Source organism: Schistocerca nitens, chromosome 9 (assembly GCF_023898315.1).
Source record: "Schistocerca nitens isolate TAMUIC-IGC-003100 chromosome 9, iqSchNite1.1, whole genome shotgun sequence".
Taxonomy (NCBI): domain Eukaryota; kingdom Metazoa; phylum Arthropoda; class Insecta; order Orthoptera; family Acrididae; genus Schistocerca; species Schistocerca nitens.
The window spans coordinates 498,563,849-498,584,620 of record NC_064622.1 but is presented as its reverse complement, the minus strand read 5'-3'; positions in this window follow the sequence as shown (position 1 = coordinate 498,584,620).

Below are 20,772 nucleotides of genomic sequence, written 5' to 3'. Positions count from 1 at the left end.
ATCGAGTTGTAACTTACCAAAAAACTTATTATTCATGCAGTCATCCACTGTACGTAGATACATTCGGTGTGAAGAATGCTATGTGCAAAGCACTAGCGATTTTCTTGTAGAATATGTCGCCGCTCCCACACATCTCTTGTCAACCTGCTAACGAAGGAAAATGCAATCATTAGCGAAATCAAAAGTCACCAGAATGTGTAATTTTATCTGTATTCCAAAGCATTATGAAAAAAATTAGAACATCGAGCTGTTACTTCCCAAAAAAGTAATTATTCACGCTGTCATCCCCTGTACGTAGATTCATTCGGTGTGAAGAATGCTATGTGCACAGCACTAGCGATTTTATTCTATAATATGTCACCGCTCCCACACATCTTTTGTCAACCTGCGAACGAAAGAAGATGCAATCATTAACGCATTCCAAAGTCACCAGAATGTGTAATTATATCTGTAATGAAAAAAATTTCATCATCGGGCTGTTACTTCCCAAAAAACTAATTATACTCTTAAACCATAATGAAACAAATTAAAACATCGAGCTGTTACTTACCAAAAAACTTATTATTCATGCAGTCATCCACTGTACGTAGATACATTCGGTGTGAAGAATGCTATGTGCAAAGCACTAGCGATTTTCTTGTAGAATATGTCGCCGCTCCCACACATTTCTTGTCAACCTGCTAACGAAAGAAATGCAATCATTAGCGAAATCAAAAGTCACCAGAATGTGTAATTTTATCTGTATTCCAAAGCATTATGAAAAAAATTTAAACATCGAGCTGTTACTTCCCAAAAAAGTAATTATTCACGCAGTCATCCACTGTACGTAGATACATTCGGTGTGAAGAATGCTATGTGCACAGCACTACCGATTTTCTTCTAGAATATGTCACCGCTCCCACACATTTCTTGTCAACCTGCGAACGAAAGAAGATGCAATCATTAGCGAAATCAAAAGTCACCAGAATGTGAAATAATATCTGTAATGAAGAAAATTAATCATCGGTCTTTTACTTTCCAAAAGACTAATTATATTCTTAAACCATAATGAAACAAATTAAAACATCGAGCTGTTACTTACCAAAAAACTTATTATTCATGCAGTCATCCACTGTACGTAGATACATTCGGTGTGAAGAATGCTATGTGCAAAGCACTAGCGATTTCCTTGTAGAATATGTCGCCGCTCCCTCACATCTCTTGTCAGCCTGCTAACGAAAGAAGATGCAATCATTAGCGAAATCAAAAGTCACCAGAATGTGTAATAATATCTGTAATGAAGAAAATTTAATCCTCTGGCTTTTACTTTCCAAAAAACTAATTATATTCTTAAACCATAATGAAACAAATTAAAACATCGAGCTGTTACTTACAAAAAAACTTATTATTCATGCAGTCATCCACTCTACGTAGATACATTCGGTGTGAAGAATGCTATGTGCAAAGCACTAGCGATTTTCTTGTAGAATATGTCGCCGCTCCCACACATCCCTTGTCAACCTGCGAACGAAAGAAGATGCAATCATTAGCGAAATCAAAAGTCACCAGAATGTGTAATTTTATCTGTATTCCAAAGCATTATGAAAAAAATTTAAACATCGAGCTGATACTTCCCAAAAAAGTAATTATTCACGCAGTCTTCCCCTGTACGTAGATGTATGCGGTGTGAAGAATGCTATGTGCACAGCACTAGCGATTTTCTTCTAGAATATGTCACTGCTCCCACACATCTCTTGTCACCCTTCGAACGAAAGAAGATGCAATCATTAATGCAATCCAAAGTCACCAGAATGTGTAATTATATCTGTAATGAAGAAAATTTAATCATCGGGCATTTACTTCCCATAAAACTAATTATATTCTTAAACCATAATGAAACAAATTAAAACATCGTGCTGTTACTTACCAAAAACTTATTATTCATGCAGTCATCCACTGTACGTAGATACATTCGGTGTGAAGAATGCTATGTGCAAAGCACTAGCGATTTTCTTGTAGAGTATGCCGCCGCTCCCACACATCTCTTGTCAACCTGCGAACGAAAGAAGATGCAATCATTAGCGAAATCAAAAGTAGCCAGAATGTGTAATAATATCTGTAATGAAGAAAATTAAACATCGGGCTTTTATTTTCCAAAAAACTAATTATATTCTTAAGGGGATACGGAATCGGATTTTGGGTTAAAAAATCGAATTTTTTTTTATTGGCGTATTATATTCTGCCATGTTTCCTCTTTAAAATGACGTATCATACATAGCTCTACTACAATTATAACTATTTTATTTTTATATATTTGTGAGATCGGGTATTGCGCTTTAGTTATACACGTCTCTCGTGGCTGACCATGAACTTTTTGGCAGTACCTTTAAAGTGACATGAATTCAAATATCCCGGTTTCCAGCGACTATTTATACACTAGTTGCCCGAAAATGTTTCTCTCTGGTTTCCTCAAGTTACTCTTTGACTTTGTGGCGGGACTGTTTTGTAAACAGTGTGATATAAGAAAGTAGTTGTTGTTGAGTTATTTCGTATTTAGTGCTTCATTTTTCGCAGTGAAAATGCCTAGAGCTAAAGCAAAAGTATTTAAAAAGCGTGTGAACTGGCAAAAGAAAAGAAATAATGATTCATTAGCAAAGCAAAGCAGTTCATCATCAGCAGCTGGTGATATGCTATGTGGTGTTCCAAATCTTCCAAGTGCACCTTCAAAGTTTGAAGCTTACAATTATGTACTAGGATCTGCAGTTGAAGATGTAGCACAGAAGTCAATGCAGGTTGCTGTGGAAGAAGCAGTGGAAGAAAATGACGGCAGTCGTGACCTCACAGTGGCGTTTGATGGCACGTGGCAGAAAAGGGGCCACACCTCCAACAATGGTGTTGTAACAGCAACTAGTGTTGATACTGGCAAGGTTATTGATGTTGCAATAATGTCTAAATACTGTAGGTGCACAGGCAGGCTGAAAAATGAACACAGTGATGACTGTATTGCTAATTATTATTTTAGTAGTGGTGGCATGGAGGTTGCTGGGGTGAAGAAAATTTTTCATCGCTCTTCACAGTGGTATAATGTTCGCTATGTCAAATATCTGGGAGATGGTGACTCTACAGCATTCAAAGAAGTTTTGGAAAGCAAACCATATGGGAACAGTGTAAATATAAGCAAACTTGAATGTATAGGACATGTGCAGAAGAGAATGGGTGCCAGGCTGAGAAGGTTAAAATCAGTTATGAAAGGGAAAAAACTAGATGATGGGAAAACCTTGGATGGCAGAGGAAGATTGACTGATTCCATAATAGACCACATTCAGAACTGCTATGGCCTTGCAATCAGGCAAAATACAGGCAATCTTGAAGAAATGAGGAGAGCTATATGGGCTTTATATTTCCACACCGCATCCACGGATGAGCATCCACAACATGGTTTGTGCCCCAAAGGTGAAAACAGCTGGTGTAAATACAATAGGGGACTAACAACAGGAGAGAAATACATTCACCACCACAGTCTACCATCAGCCATCATGGCAGAAATAAAGCCCATTTTCAGAGATCTGGCTGACAGAAGTCTTCTGATGAAATGTCTTCACGGAAAAACGCAGAACCCCAACGAGTGCTTGAATAGTGTGATATGGCATCGTCTCCCAAAAACAGTGTTTGTCGGAATTAATACACTACATTTTGGTGTGTATGATGCTGTGGCAACCTTCAATCTTCGAAATATAACTAAATGCCAGGTCCTTCAAAAGTTGGGTATGTGTGTTGGTTCCCGTACGGTACGTGCTATGTTCTTTTTAGATCAGCACAGACTAAGGCATGCTGATAATATAATCAAGACATTAGTGAAAAAAGCAAGACAGGTGCAGAGGGGTGCCAAAAGAAGACTTGAAGATGATTATGAAGACTGTGAAGGGGGTATTAGCTACGGATCAGGAATGTTTTAATCTTCTTTCTCCGTTTCCCGTAAGTTTACTTTTTACTTCATCTAGGAACATTATCTCAGGTACTGGTCAACCTAGAAGTCTGAAATTTTTATGACGTAGTGACATAGGTCCCTATTACATACTGAAACAACGATTTTTTAATTACTTGATTTACAAAAGACTTAGGGGTGATAGTCTAGTAAAAAGCGATGGAAAAAATTTACTTAAAAATAAATGTACAATATCTCTGTAAGAAAATACTTTGACAATAAACTGTTGTTTCAGTATTGTTGTAACATATGAATGCACATACAGTAAAATTTTTACCTCTCTGTCTCCAGTAGTTTGTGAGAAAATGTTCCCTATAGTAGGCATATATTAACATTGCGGGGATAGGTGATTCCGTATCCCCTTAAACCATAATGAAACAAATTAAAACATCGAGCTGTTACTTACCAAAAAACTTATTATTCATGCAGTCATCCACTAGACGTAGATACATTCGCTGTGAAGAACGCTATGTGCAAAGCACTAGCGATTTTCTTGTAGAATATGTCGCCGCTCCCACACATCTCTTGTCAATCTGCTAACGAAAGAAAATGCAATCATTAGCGAAATCAAAAGTCACCAGAATGTGTAATTTTATCTGTTTTCCAAAGCATTATGAAAAAATTTATACATCGAGCTGTTACTTCCCAAAAAAGTAATTATTCACGCAGTAATCCCCTGTACGTAGATACATTCGGTGTGAAGAATGCTATGTGCACAGCACTGGCGATTATCTTCTAGAATATGTCATCGCTCCCACACATCTCTTGTCACCTGGGAACGAAAGAAGATGCAATCATTAACGCAATCCAAAGTCACCAGAATGTGTAATAATATCTGTAATGAAGAAAATTAATCATCGGGCTTTTACTTTCCAAAAAACTAATAATTTTCTTAAACCATAATGATACAAATTAAAACATCGAGCTGTTACATACCAAAAAACATATTATTCATGCAGTCATCCACTGTACGTAGATACATTCGGTGTGAAGAATGCTATGTGCAAAGCACTAGCGATTTTCTTGTAGAATATGTCGCCGCTCCCACACATCTCTTGTCAACCTGCTAACAAAAGAAAATGCAATCACTAGCGAAATCAAATGTCACCAGAATGTGTAATTTTATCTGTATTCCAAAGCATTAGGAAAAAAATTTAAACATCGAGCTGTTACTTCCCAAAGAAGTAATTATTCACGCAGTCATCCACTGTACGTAGATACATTCGGTGTGAAGAGTGCTATGTGCACAGCACTAGCGATTTTCTTCTGGAATATGTCACCGCTCCCACACATCTCTTGTCAACCTGCGAACGAAAGAAGATGCAATCATTAACGCAATCCAATGTCACCAGAATGTGTAATTATATCTGTAATGAAGAAAATTTAATCATCGGGCTTTTACTTTCCAAAAAACTAATTATATTCTTAAACCATAATGACACAAATTAAAACATCGAGCTGTTACTTACCAAAAGACTTATTATTCATGCAGTCATCCACTGTACGTAGATACATTCGGTGAGAATGAATGCTATGTGCAAAGCACTAGCGATTTTGTTGTAGAATATGTCGCCGCTCCCACACATCTCTTGTCAACCTGCTAGCGAAAGAAAATGCAATCATTAGCGAAATCAAAAGTCACCAGAATGTGTAATTTTATCTGTATTCCAAAGCATTATGCAAAAAATTTAAACATCGAGCTGTTACTTCCCAAAAAAGTAATTATTCACGCAGTCATCCACTGTACGTAGATACATTCGGTGTGAAGAATGCTATGTGCACAGCACTAGCGATTTTCGTCTAGAATATGTCACCGCTCCCACACATCTCTTGTCAACCTGCGAACGAAAAAAGATGCAATCATTAACGCAATCCAATGTCGCCAGAATGTGTAATTATATATGTAATGAAGAAAATATAATCATCGGGATTTTACTTTCCAAAAAACTAATTATATTCTTAAACCATAATGAAACAAATTACAACATCGAGCTGTTACTTACCAAAAATCTTATTATTCATGCAGTCATCCACTGTACGTAGATACATTCGGTGTGAAGAATGCTATGTGCACAGCACTAGCGATTTTCTTCTAGAATATGTCACCGCTCCCACACATCTCTTGTCAACCTGCGAACGAAAAAAGATGCAACCATTAACGCAATCCAAAGTCACCAGAATGTGTAATTATATATGTAATGAAGAAAATATAATCATCGGGCTTTTACTTTCCTAAAAACTAATTATATTCTTAAACCATAATGAAACAAATTAAAACATCGAGCTGTTACTTACCAAAAATCTTATTATTCATGCAGTCATCCACTGTACGTAGATACATTCGGCGTGAAGAATGCTTTGTGCAAAGCACTAGCGATTAACTTGTAGATAATGTCGCCGCTCCCACACATCTCTTGTCAACCTGCGAACGAAAGAAGATGCAATCATTAGCGAAATCAGAAGTCACCAGAATGTGTAATAATATCTGTAGTGAAGAAAATATAATCATCGGGCTTTTACTTTCCAAAAAACTAATTATTTTCTTAAACCATAATGATACAAATTAAAACATCGAGCTGTTACTTACCAAAAAGCTTATTATTCATGCAGTCATCCACTGTACGTAGATACATTCGGTGTGAAGAATGCTATGTGCAAAGCACTACCGATTTTCTTGTAGAATATGTCTCGCTCCCACACATCTCTTGTCAACCTGCTAACAAATGAAAATGCAATCATTAGCGAAATCAAAAGTCACCAGAATGTGTATTTTTATCTGAATTCCAAAGCATTATGAAAAAAATTTAAACATCGAGCTGTTACTTCCCAAAGAAGTAATTATTCACGCAGTCATCCACTGTACGTAGATACATTCGGTGTGAAGAGTGCTATGTGCACAGCACTAGCCATTTTCCTCTAGAATATGTCACCGCTAACACACATCTCTTGTCAACCTGCGAACGAAAGAAGATGCAATCATTAACGCAATCCAAAGTCACCAGAATGTGTAATTATATCTGTAATGAAGAAAATTTAATCATCGTGCTTTTACTTTCCAAAAAACTAATTATATTCTTAAACCATAATGAAACAAATTAAAACATCGAGCTGTTACTTACCAAAAAACTTATTATTCATGCAGTCATCCACTGTACGTAGATACATTCGGTGTGAAGAAAGCTATGTGCAAATCACTAGCGATTTTCTTGTAGAATATGTCGCCGCTCCCACACATCTCTTGTCAACCTGCTAACGAAAGAAAATGCAATCATTAGCGAAATCAAAAGTCACCAGAATATGTAATTTTATCTGTATTCCAGAGCATTATTAAAAAAAATTTAAACATCGAGCTGTTACTTCCCAAAAAACTAATTATTCACGCAGTCATCCACTGTACGTAGATACATTCGGTGTGAAGAATGCTATGTGCACAGCACTAGCGATTTTCTTCTAGAATATGTCACCGCTCCCACACATCTCTTGTCACCCTGCGAACGAAAGAAGATGTAATCATTAACGCAATCCAATGTCACCAGAATGTGTAATTATATCTGTAATTAAGAAAATTTAATCATCGGGCTTTTACTTTCCAAAAAACTAATTATATTCTTAAACCATAATGAAACAAATTAAAACATCGAGCTGTTACTTACCAAAAGACTTATTATTCATGCAGTCATCCACTGTACGTAGATACATTCGGTGTGAAGAATGCTATGTGCAAAGCACTAGCGATTTTCTTGTAGAATATGTCGCCGCTCCCACACATCTCTTGTCAACCTGCTAGCGAAAGAAAATGCAATCATAAGCGAAATCAAAAGTCACGAGAATGTGTAATTTTATCTGTATTCCAAAGCATTATGAAAAAAATTTAAACATCGAGCTGTTACTTCCCAAAACTAATTATTCACGCAGTCATCCACTGTACGTAGATACATTCGGTGTGAAGAATGCTATGTGCACAGCACTAGCGATTTTCTTCTAGAATATGTCACCGCTCCCACACATCTCTTGTCAACCTGCGAACGAAAGAAGATGCAATCATTAACGCAATCCAAAGTCAACAGAATGTTGTAATTATATCTGTAATGAAGAAAATTTAATCATCGGGCTTTTACTTTCCAAAAAACTAATTTTATTCTTAAACCATAATGAAACAAATTAAAACATCGAGCTGTTACTTACCAAAAAACTTATTATTCATGCAGTCATCCACTGTACGTAGATACATTCGGTGTGAAGAATGCTATGTGCAAAGCACTAGCGATTTTCTTGTAGAATATGTCGCCGCTCCCACACATCTCTTGTCAACCTGCTAACGAAAGAAAATGCAATCATTAGCGAAATCAAAAGTCACCAGAATATGTAATTTTCTCTGTATTCCAAAGCATTATGAAAAAAATTTAAACATGGAGCTGTTACTTCCCAAAAAAGTAATTATTCACACAGTCATCCACTGTACGTAGATACATTCGGTGTAATGAATGCTATGTGCACAGCACTAGCGAATTTCTTCTAGAATATGTCACCGCTCCCACACATCTCTTTTCAACCTGCGAACTAAAGAAGATGCAATCATTAACGCAATCCAAAGTCACCAGAATGTGTAATTATATCTGTAACGAAGAAAGTGTAATCATCGGGATTTTACTTTCCAAAACACTAATTATATTCTTAAACCATAATGAAACAAATTAAAACATCGAGCTGTTACTTACCAAAAAACTTATTATTCATGCAGTCATCCACTGTACGTAGATACATTCGGTGTGAAGAATGCTATGTGCAAAGCACTAGCGATTTTCTTGTAGAATATGTCACCTCTCCCATACATCTCTTGTCAACCTGCGAACGGAAGAAGATGCAATCATTAGCGAAATCAAAAGTCACCAGAATGTGTAATAATATCTGTAATGAAGATAATTAATCATAGGGCTTTTACTTTCCAAAAAACTAATTATCTTCTTAAACCATAATGAAACAAATTAAAACATCGAGCTGTTACTTACCAAAAAATTTATTAATCATGCAGTCATCCACTGTACGTAGATACATTCGGTGTGAAGAATGCCATGTGCAAAGCACTAGCGATTTTCTTGTAGAATATGTCGCATCTCCCACACATGTCTTGTCAACCTGCGAACGAAAGAAGATGCAATCATTTGCGAAATCAAAAGTCACCAGAATGTGTAATAATATCTGTAATGAAGAAAATTAATCATCGGGCTTTTACTTTCCAAAAAACTAATTATATTCTTAAACCAAAATGAAACATGTTAAAAGATCGAGCTGTTACTTACCAAAAAACTTATTATTCATGCAGTCATCCACTGTACGTAGATACATTCGGTGTGAAGAATGCTATGTGCAAAGCACTAGCGATTTTCTTCTAGAATATGTCACTGCTCCCACACATCTCTTGTCAACCTCCGAACGAAAGAAGATGGAATCATTAACGCAATCCAAAGTCACCAGAATGTGTAATTATATCTGTAATGAAGAAAATTTAATCATCGTGCTTTTACTATCCAAAAAACTAATTACATTCTTAAACCATAATGAAACAAATTAAAACATCGAGCTGTTACTTACCAAAAAACTTATTATTCATGCAGTCATCCACTGTACGTAGATACATTCGGTGTGAAGAATTATATGTGCAAAGCACTAGCGATTTTCTTGTAGAACATGTCGCGGCTCCCACACATCTCTTGTCAACCTGCGAACGAAAGAAGATGCAATCATTAGCGAAATCAAAAGTTACCAGAATGTGTAATATTATCTGTAATGAAGAAAATTAAACATCGGCCTTTTACTTTCCAAAAACTAATTATACTCTTAAACCATAAAGAAACAAATTAAAACATCGAGCTGTTACTTACCAAAAAACTTATTATTCGTGCAGTCATCCACTGTACGTTGATACATTCGGTGTGAAGAATGCTATGTGCAAAGCACTAGCGATTTTCTTGTAGAATATGTCGCCGCTCCCACACATCTCTTGTCAACCTGCTAACGAAAGAAAATGCAATCATTAGCGAAATCAAAAGTCACAAGAATGAGTAATTTTATCTGTATTCCAAAGCATTATGAAAAAAATTTGAACATAGAGCTGTTACTTCCCAAAAAAGTAATTATTCACGCAGGCATCCACTGTACGTAGATACATTCGGAGTGAAGAATGCTATGTGCACAGCACTAGCGATTTTCTTCTAGAATATGTCGCCGCGCCCACACATCTCTTGTCAACCTGCGAACGAAAGAAGATGCAATCATTAACGCAATCCAAAGTCACCAGAATGTGTAATTATATCTGTAATGAAAAATATTTAATCATCGGGTTTTTACTTTCCAAAAAAGTAATTATATTCTTAAACCATAATGAAACAAATTAAAACATCGAGCTATTACTTACCAAAAAACTTATTATTCATGCAGTCATCCACTGTACGTAGATACATTCGGTGTGAAGAATGCTATGTGCAAAGCACTAGCGATTTTCTTGTAGAATATGTCGCCGCTCCCACACATCTCTTGTCAACCTGCGAACGAAAGAAGATGCAATCATTAGCAAAATCAAAAGTCACCAGAATGTGTAATAATATCTGTAATGATGAAAATTAATCATCGGGCTTTTACTTTCCAAAAAACTAATTATATTCTTAAACCATAATGAAACAAATTAAAACATCTAGCTGTTACTTACCAAAAAAACTTATTATTCATGCAGTCACCCACTGTACGTAGATACATTCGGTGTGAAGAATGCTATGTGCAAAGCACTAGCGATTTTCTTGTAGAATATGTCGCCGCTCCCACACATCTCTTGTCAACCTGCTAACGAAAGAAAATGTAATCATTAGCGAAATCAAAAGTCACCAGAATGAGTAATTTTATCTGTATTCCAAAGCATTATGAAAAAAATTTAAACATCGAGCTGTTACTTCCCAAAAAAGTAATTATTCACGCAGTCAACCACTGTACGTAGATACATTCGGTGTGAAGAATGCTATGTGTACAGCACTAGCGATTTTCTTCTAGAATATGTCACCGCTCCCACACATCTCTTGTCAACCTGCGAACGAAAGAAGATGCATTCATTAACGCATTCCAAAGTCACCAGAATGTGTAATTATATCTGTAATGAAAAAAATTTCATCATCGGGCTGTTACTTCCCAAAAAACTAATTATATTCTTAAACCATAATGAAACAAATTAAAACATCGAACTGTTACTTACCAAAAAACTTATTATTCATGCAGTCATCCACTGTACGTAGATACATTCGGTGTGAAGAATGCTATGTGCATAGCACTAGCGATTTTCTTCTAGAATATGTCGCCGCTCCCACACATCTCTTGTCAACCTGCTAACGAAAGAAAATGCAATCATTAGCGAAATCAAAAGTCACCAGAATGTGTAATTTTATCTGTATTCCAAAGCATTATGAAAAAATTTTAAACATCGAGCTGTTACTTCCCAAAAAAGTAATTATTCACGCAGTTATCCACTGTACGTAGATACATTCGGTGTGAAGAATGCTATGTGCACAGCACTAGCGATTTTCTTCTAGAATATGTCACCGCTCCCACACATCTCTTGTCAACCTGCGAACTAAAGAAGATGCAATCATTAACGCAATCCAAAGTCACCAGAATGTGTAATTATATCTGTAACGAAGAAAGTTTAATCATCTGGCTTTTACTTTCCAAAACACTAATTATATTCTTAAACCATAATGAAACAAATTAAAACATCGAGCTGTTACTTACCAAAAAACTTGTTATTCATGCAGTCATCCACTGTACGTAGATACATTCGGTGTGAAGAATGCTATGTGCAAAGCACTAGCGATTTTCTTGTAGAATATGTCGCCGCTCCCACACATCTCTTGTCAACCTGCTAACGAAAGAAAACGCAATCGTTAGCGAAATCAAAAGTCACCAGAATGTGTAATTTTATCTGTATTCCAAAGCATTATGAAAAAAATTAGAACATCGAGCTGTTACTTCTCAAAAAAGTAATTATTCACGCAGTCATCCCCTTTACGTAGATACATTCGGTGTGAAGAATGCTATGTGCACAGCACTAGCGATTTTCTTCTAGAATATGTCACCGCTCCCACACATCTCTTGTCAACCTGCGAACGAAAGAAGATGTATTCATTAACGCAGTCCAAAGTCACCAGAATGTGTAATTATATCTGTAATGAAAAAATTTCTTCATCGGGCTGTTACTTCCCAAAAAACTAATTATATTCTTAAACCATAATGAAACAAATTAAAACATCAAGCTGTTACTTACCAAAAAACTTATTATTCATGCAGTCATCCACTGTACGTAGATACATTCGGTGTGAAGAATGCTATGTGCAAAGCACTAGCGATTTTCTTGTAGAATATGTCACCGCACCCATACATCTCTTGTCAACCTGCGAACGGAAGAAGATGCAATCATTAGCGAAATCAAAAGTCACCAGAATGTGTAATAATATCTGTAATGAAGAAAATTAATCATAGGGCTTTTACTTTCCAAAAAACTAATTATCTTCTTAAACCATAATGAAACAAATTAAAACATCGAGCTGTTACTTACCAAAAAACTTATTAATCATGCAGTCATCCACTGTACGTAGATACATTCGGTGTGAAGAATGCCATGTGCAAAGCACTAGCGATTTTCTTGTAGAATATGTCGCATCTCCCACACATCTCTTGTCAACCTGCGAACGAAAGAAGATGCAATCATTTGCGAAATCAAAAGTCACCAGAACGTGTAATAATATCTGTAATGAAGAAAATTAATCATCGGGCTTTTACTTTCCAAAAAACTAATTATATTCTTAAACCAAAATGAAACAAGTTAAAAGATCGAGATGTTACTTACCAAAAAACCTATTATTCATGCAGTCATCCACTGTACGTAGATACATTCGGTGTGAAGAATGCTATGTGCAAAGCACTAGCGATTTTCTTCTAGAATATGTCACTGCTCCCACACATCTCTTGTCAACCTCCGAACGAAAGAAGATGGAATCATTAACGCAATCCAAAGTCACCAGAATGTGTAATTATATCTGTAATGAAGAAAATTTAATCATCGTGCTTTTACTATCCAAAAAACTAATTACATTCTTAAACCATAATGAAACAAATTAAAACATCGAGCTGTTACTTACCAAAAAACTTATTATTCATGCAGTCATCCACTGTACGTAGATACATTCGGTGTGAAGAATTATATGTGCAAAGCACTAGCGATTTTCTTGTAGAATATGTCGCGGCTCCCACACATCTCTTGTCAACCTGCGAACGAAAGAAGATGCGATCATTAGCGAAATCAAAAGTCACCAGAATGTGTAATATTATCTGTAATGATGAAAATTAAACATCGGCCTTTTACTTTCCAAAAAACTAATTATACTCTTAAACCATAATGAAACAAATTAAAACATCGAGCTGTTACTTACCAAAAAACTTATTATTCATGCAGTCATCCACTGTACGTTGATACATTCGGTGTGAAGAATGCTATGTGCAAAGCACTAGCGATTTTCTTGTAGAATATGTCGCCGCTCCCACACATCTCTTGTCAACCTGCTAACGAAAGAAAATGCAATCATTAGCGAAATCAAAAGTCACAAGAATGAGTAATTTTATCTGTATTCCAAAGCATTATGAAAAAAATTTGAACATAGAGCTGTTACTTCCTAAAAAAGTAATTATTCACGCAGGCATCCACTGTACGTAGATACATTCGGAGTGAAGAATGCTATGTGCACAGCACTAGCGATTTTCTTCTAGAATATGTCGCCGCGCCCACACATCTCTTGTCAACCTGCGAACGAAAAGAGATGCAATCATTAACGCAATCCAAAGTCACCAGAATGTGTAATTATATCTGTAATGAAAAATATTTAATCATCGGATTTTTACTTTCCAAAAAAGTAATTATATTCGTAAACCATAATGAAACAAATTAAAACATCGAGCTATTACTTACCAAAAAACTTATTATTCATGCAGTCATCCACTGTACGTAGATACATTCGGTGTGAAGAATGCTATGTGCAAAGCACTAGCGATTTTCTTGTAGAATATGTCGCCGCTCCCACACATCTCTTGTCAACCTGCGAACGAAAGAAGATGCAATCATTAGCAAAATCAAAAGTCACCAGAATGTGTAATAATATCTGTAATGAAGAAAATTAATCATCGGTCTTTTACTATCCAAAAAACTAATTATATTCTTAAACCATAATGAAACAAGTTAAAAATTCGAGCTGTTACTTACCAAAAAACTTATTATTCATGCAGTCATCCACTGTACGTAGATACATTCGGTGTGAAGAATGCTATGTGCAAAGCACTAGCGATTTTCCTGTAGAATATGTCGCCGCTCCCACACATCTCTTGTCAACCTGCGAAAGGAAGAAGATGCAATCATTAGCGAAATTAAAAATCACCAGAATGTGTAATAATATCTGTAATGAAGAAAATTAATCATCGGGCTTTTACTTTCCAAAAAAACTAATTTTATTCTTAAACCATAATGAAACAAATTAAAACATCTAGCTGTTACTTACCAGAAAAACTTATTATTCATGCAGTCATCCACTGTACGTAGATACATTCGGTGTGAAGAATGCTATGTGCAAAGCACTAGCGATTTTCTTGTAGAATATGTCGCCGCTCCCACACATCTCTTGTCAACCTGCTAACGAAAGAAAATGCAATCATTAGCGAAATCAAAAGTCACAAGAATGAGTAATTTTATCTGTATTCCAAAGCATTATGAAAAAAAATTGAACATAGAGCTGTTACTTCCCAAAAAAGTAATTATTCACGCAGGCATCCACTGTACGTAGATACATTCGGAGTGAAGAATGCTATGTGCACAGCACTAGCGATTTTCTTCTAGAATATGTCGCCGCGCCCACACATCTCTTGTCAACCTGCGAACGAAGGAAGATGCAATCATTAACGCAATCCAAAGTCACCAGAATGTGTAATTATATCTGTAATGAAAAATATTTAATCATCGGGTTTTTACTTTCCAAAAAAGTAATTATATTCTTAAACCATAATGAAACAAATTAAAACATCGAGCTATTACTTACCAAAAAACTTATTCTTCATGCAGTCATCCACTGTACGTAGATACATTCGGTGTGAAGAATGCTATGTGCAAAGCACTAGCGATTTTCTTGTAGAATATGTCGCCGCTCCCAAACATCTCTTGTCAACCTGCGAACGAAAGAAGATGCAATCATTAGCAAAATCAAAAGTCACCAGAATGTGTAATAATATCTGTAATGAAGAAAATTAATCATCGGTCTTTTACTATCCAAAAAACTAATTATATTCTTAAACCATAATGAAACAAGTTAAAAGATCGAGCAGTTACTTACCAAAAAACTTATTATTCATGCAGTCATCCACTGTACGTAGATACATACGGTGTGAAGAATGCTATGTGCAAAGCACTAGCGATTTTCCTGTAGAATATGTCGCCGCTCCCACACATCTCTTGTCAACCTGCGAACGGAAGAAGATGCAATCATTAGCGAAATCAAAAATCACCAGAATGTGTAATAATATCTGTAATGAAGAAAATTAATCATCGGGCATTTACTTTCCAAAAAACTAATTATATTCTTAAACCATAATGAAACAAATTAAAACATCTAGCTGTTACTTACCAAAAAAACTTATTATTCATGCAGTCACCCACTGTACGTAGATACATTCGGTGTGGAGAATGCTATGTGCAAAGCACTAGCGATTTTCTTCTAGAATATGTCGCCGCTCCCACACATCTCTTGTCAACCTGCTAACGAAAGAAAATGTAATCATTAGCGAAATCAAAAGTCACCAGAATGAGTAATTTTATCTGTATTCCAAAGCATTATGAAAAAAATTTAAACATCGAGCTGTTACTTCCCAAAAAAGTAATTATTCACGCAGTCAACCACTGTACGTAGATACATTCGGTGTGAAGAATGCTATGTGTACAGCACTAGCGATTTTCTTCTAGAATATGTCACCGCTCCCACACATCTCTTGTCAACTTTCGAACGAAAGAAGATGCAATCATTAACGCAATCCAAATTCACCAGAATGTGTAATTATATCTGTAATGAAGAAAATTTTGTCATCCGGATTTTACTTTCCAAAAAACTAATTATATTCATAACCAAAATGAAACAAATTAAAACATCTAGCTGTTACTTACCAAAAAATTTATTATTCATGCAGTCATCCACTGTACGTAGATACATTCGGTGTGAAGAATGCTATGTGCAAAGCACTAGCGATTTTCTTGTAGAAAATGTCGCCGCTCCCACACATCTCTTGTCAAACTGCTAACGAAAGAAAAAGCAATCATTAGCGAAATCAAAAGTCACCAGAATGTGTAATTTTATCTGTATTCCAAAGCATTATGAAAAAAATTTAAACATCGAGCTGTTACTTCCCAAAAAAGTAATTATACACGCAGTCATCCACTGTACGTAGATACATTCGGTGTGAAGAATGCTATGTGCACAGCACTAGCGATTTTCTTCTAGAATATGTCACCGCTCCCACACATCTCTTGTCAACCTGCAAACGAAAGAAGATGCAATCATTAACGCAATCCAAAGTCACCAGAATGTGTAATTACATCTCTAATGCAGAAAATTTAATCATCGGGCTTTTACCTTCCAAAAAACTAATTATATTCTTAAACCAAAATGAAACTAATTAAAACATCGAGCTGTTACTTACCAAAAAACTTATTATTCATGCAGTCATCCACTGTACGTAGATACATTCGGTGTGAAGAATGCTATGTGCAAAGCACTAGCGATTTTCTTGTAGAATATGTCGTCGCTCCCACACATCTCTTGTCAACCTGCGAACGAAAGAAGATGCAATCATTAGCGAAATCAAAAGTCACCAGAATGTGTAATAATATCTGTAATGAAGAAAATTAATCATCGGGCTTTTACTTTCCAAAAAACTTATTATTTTCATAAACCATAATGAAACAAATTAGAACATCGAGCTGTTACTTACCAAAAAACTTATTATTCATGCAGTCATCCACTGTACGTAGATACATTCGGTGTGAAGAATGCTATGTGCACAGCACTAGCGATTTTCTTGTAGAATATTCGCCGCTCCCACACATCTCTTGTCAACCTGCGAACGAAAGAAGATGCAATCATTAGCAAAATAAAAAGTCACCAGAATGTGTAATAATATCTGTAATGAAGAAAATTAATCATCGGTCTTTTACTATCCAAAAAAATAATTATATTCTTAAACCATAATGAAACAAGTTAAAAGATCGAGCTGTTACTTACCAAAAAACTTATTATTCATGCAGTCATCCACTGTACGTAGATACATTCGGTGTGAAGAATGCTATGTGCAAAGCACTAGTGCTTTTCTTGTAGAATATGTCGCCGCTCCAACACATCTCTTGTCAACCTGCGAACGGAAGAAGATGCAATCATTAGCGAAATCAAAAGTCACCAGAATGTGTAATAATATCTGTAATGAATAAATTAATCATCGGGCTTTTACTTTCAAAAAAACTAATTATATTCTTAAACCATAATGAAACAAATTAAAACATCTAACTGTTACTTACCAAAAAAACCTATTATTCATGCAGTCACCCACTGTACGTAGATACATTCGGTGTGAAGAGTGCTATGTGCAAAGCACTAGCGTTTTTCTTGTAGAATATGTCGCCGCTCCCACACATCTCTTGTCAACCTGCTAACGAAAGAAAATGCAATCATTAGCGAAATCAAAAGTCACCAGAATGAATAATTTTATCTGTATTCCAAAGCATTATGAAAAAAATTTAAACATCGAGCTGTTACTTCCCAAAAAAGTAATTATTCACGCAGTCAACCACTGTACGTAGATACATTCGGTGTGAAGAATGCTATGTGTACAGCACTAGCGATTTTCTTCTAGAATATGTCACCGCTCCCACACATCTCTTGTCAACTTGCGAACGAAAGAAGATGCAATCATTAACGCAATCCAAAGTCACCGGAATGTGTAATTATATCTGTAATGAAGAAAATTTAGTCATCCGGCTTTTACTTTCCAAAAAACTAATTATATTCATAACCATAATGAAACAAATTAAAACATCGAGCTGTTACTTACCAAAAAACTTATTATTCATGCAGTCATCCACTGTACGTAGATACATTCGGTGTGAAGAATGCTATGTGCAAAGCATTAGCGATTTTCTTGTAGAATATGTCGCCGCTCCCACACACCTCTTGTCAACCTGCTAACGAAAGAAAATGCAATCATTAGCGAAATCAAAAGTCACCAGAATGTGTAATTTTATCTGTATTCCAAGGCATTATGAAAAAAATTTAAACATCGAGCTGTTACTTCCCAAAAAAGTCATTATTCACGCTGTCATCCACTGTACGTAGATACATTCGGTGTGAAGAATGCTATGTGCACAGCACTAGCGATTTTCTTCTAGAATATGTCACCGCTCCCACACATCTCTTGTCAACCTGCGAACGAAAGAAGATGCAATCATTAACGCAATCCAAAGTCACCAGAATGTGTAATTATATCTGTAATGAAGAAAATTTAATCCACGGGCTTTTACTTCCCAAAAAACTAATTATATTCTTAAACCATAATGAAACAAATTAAAACATCGAGCTGTTACTTACCAAAAAACTTATTATTCATGCAGTCATCCACTGTACGTGGATACATTCGGTGTGAAGAATGCTATGTGCAAAGCACTAGCGATTTTCTTGTAGAATATGTCGCCGCTCCCACACATCTATTGTCAACAGCCTAACGAAAGAAGATGCAATCATTAACGAAATCAAAAGTCACCAGAATGTGTAATAATATCTGTAATGAAGAAAATTAATCATAGGGCTTTTACTTTCCAAAAAACTAATTATATTCTTAAACCATAATGAAACAAATTAAAACATCGAGCTGTTACTTACCAAAAAACTTATTATTCATACAGTCATCCACAGTACGTAGATTCATTCGGTGTGAAGAATGCTACGTGCAAAGCACTAGCGATTTTCGTGTAGAATATGTCGCGGCTCCCACACATCTCTTGTCAACCTGCGAACGAAAGAAGATGCAATCATTGGCGAAATCAAAAGTCACCAGAATGTGTAATAATATCTGTAATGAAGAAAATTAAACATCGGCCTTTTACTTTCCAAAAAACTAATTATACTCTTAAACCATAATGAAACAAATTAAAACATCGAGCTGTTACTTACCAAAAAACTTATTATTCATGCAGTCATCCACTGTACGTAGATACATTCGGAGTGAAGAATGCTATGTGCACAGCACTAGCGATTTTCTTCTAGAATATGTCACTGCTCCCACACATCCCTTGTCAACCCGCGAACGAAAGAAGATGCAATCATTAACGCAATCCAAAGTCACCAGAATGTTTAATTATATCTGTAATGAAGAAAATTTAGTCATCGGGCTTTTACTATCCAAAAAACTAATTATATTCTTAAACCATAATGAAACAAATTAAAACATCGAGCTATTACTTACCAAAATACTTATTATTCATGCAGTCATCCACTCTACGTAGATACATTCGGTGTGAAGAATGCTATGTGCAAAGCACTAGCGATTTTCTTGTAGAATATGTCGCCGCTCCCACACATCTCTTGTCAACCTGCGAACGAAAGAAGATGCAATCATTAGCAAAATCAAAAGTCACCAGAATGTGTAATAATATCTGTAATGAAGAAAATTAATCATCGGTCTTTTACTTTCCAAAAAACTACTTATATTCATAAACCATAATGAAACAAGTTAAAAGATCGAGCTGTTACTTACCAAAAAACTTATTATTCATGCAGTCATCCACTGTAAGTAGATACATTCGGTGTGAAGAATGCTATGTGCAAAGCACTAGCGATTTTCTTGTAGAATGTGTCGCCGCTCCCACACATCTCTTGTCAACCTGCGAACGGAAGAAGATGCAATCATTAGCGAAATCAAAAGTCACCAGAATGTGTAATAATATCTGTAATGAAGAAAATTAATCATCGGGCTTTTACTTTCCAAAAAACTAATTATATTCTTAAACCATAATGAAACAAATTAAAACATCTAGCTGTAACTTACCAAAATAACTTATTATTCATGCAGTCACCCACTGTACGTAGATACATTCGGTGTGAAAAATGCTATGTGCAAAGCACTAGCGATTTTCTTGTAGAATATGTCGCCGCTCCCACACATCTCTTGTCAACCTGCTAACGAAAGAAAATGCAATCATTAGCGATATCAAAAGTCACCAGAATGAGTAATTTTATCTGTATTCCAAAGCATTATGAAAAAAATTTAAACATCGAGCTGTTACTTCACAAAAAAGTAATTATTCACGGAGTCAACCACTGTACGTAGATACATTCGGTGGGAAGAATGCTATGTGCAAAGCACTAGCGATTTTCTTGTAGAATATGTCGCCGCTCCCACACATCTCTTGTCAACCTGCGAACAAAAGAAGATGCAATCATTAACGCAATCCAAAGTCACCAGAATGTGTAATTATATCTGTAATGAAGAAAATTTAGTCATCCGGCTTTTACTTTCCAAAAAACTAATTATATTCATAACCATAATGAAACAAATTAAAACATCGAGCTGTTACTTACCAAAAAACTTATTATTCAAGCAGTCATCCACACTGTACGTAGATACATTCGGTGTGAAGAATGCTATGTGCAAAGCACTAGCGATTTTCTTGTAGAAAATGTCGCCGCTCCCAC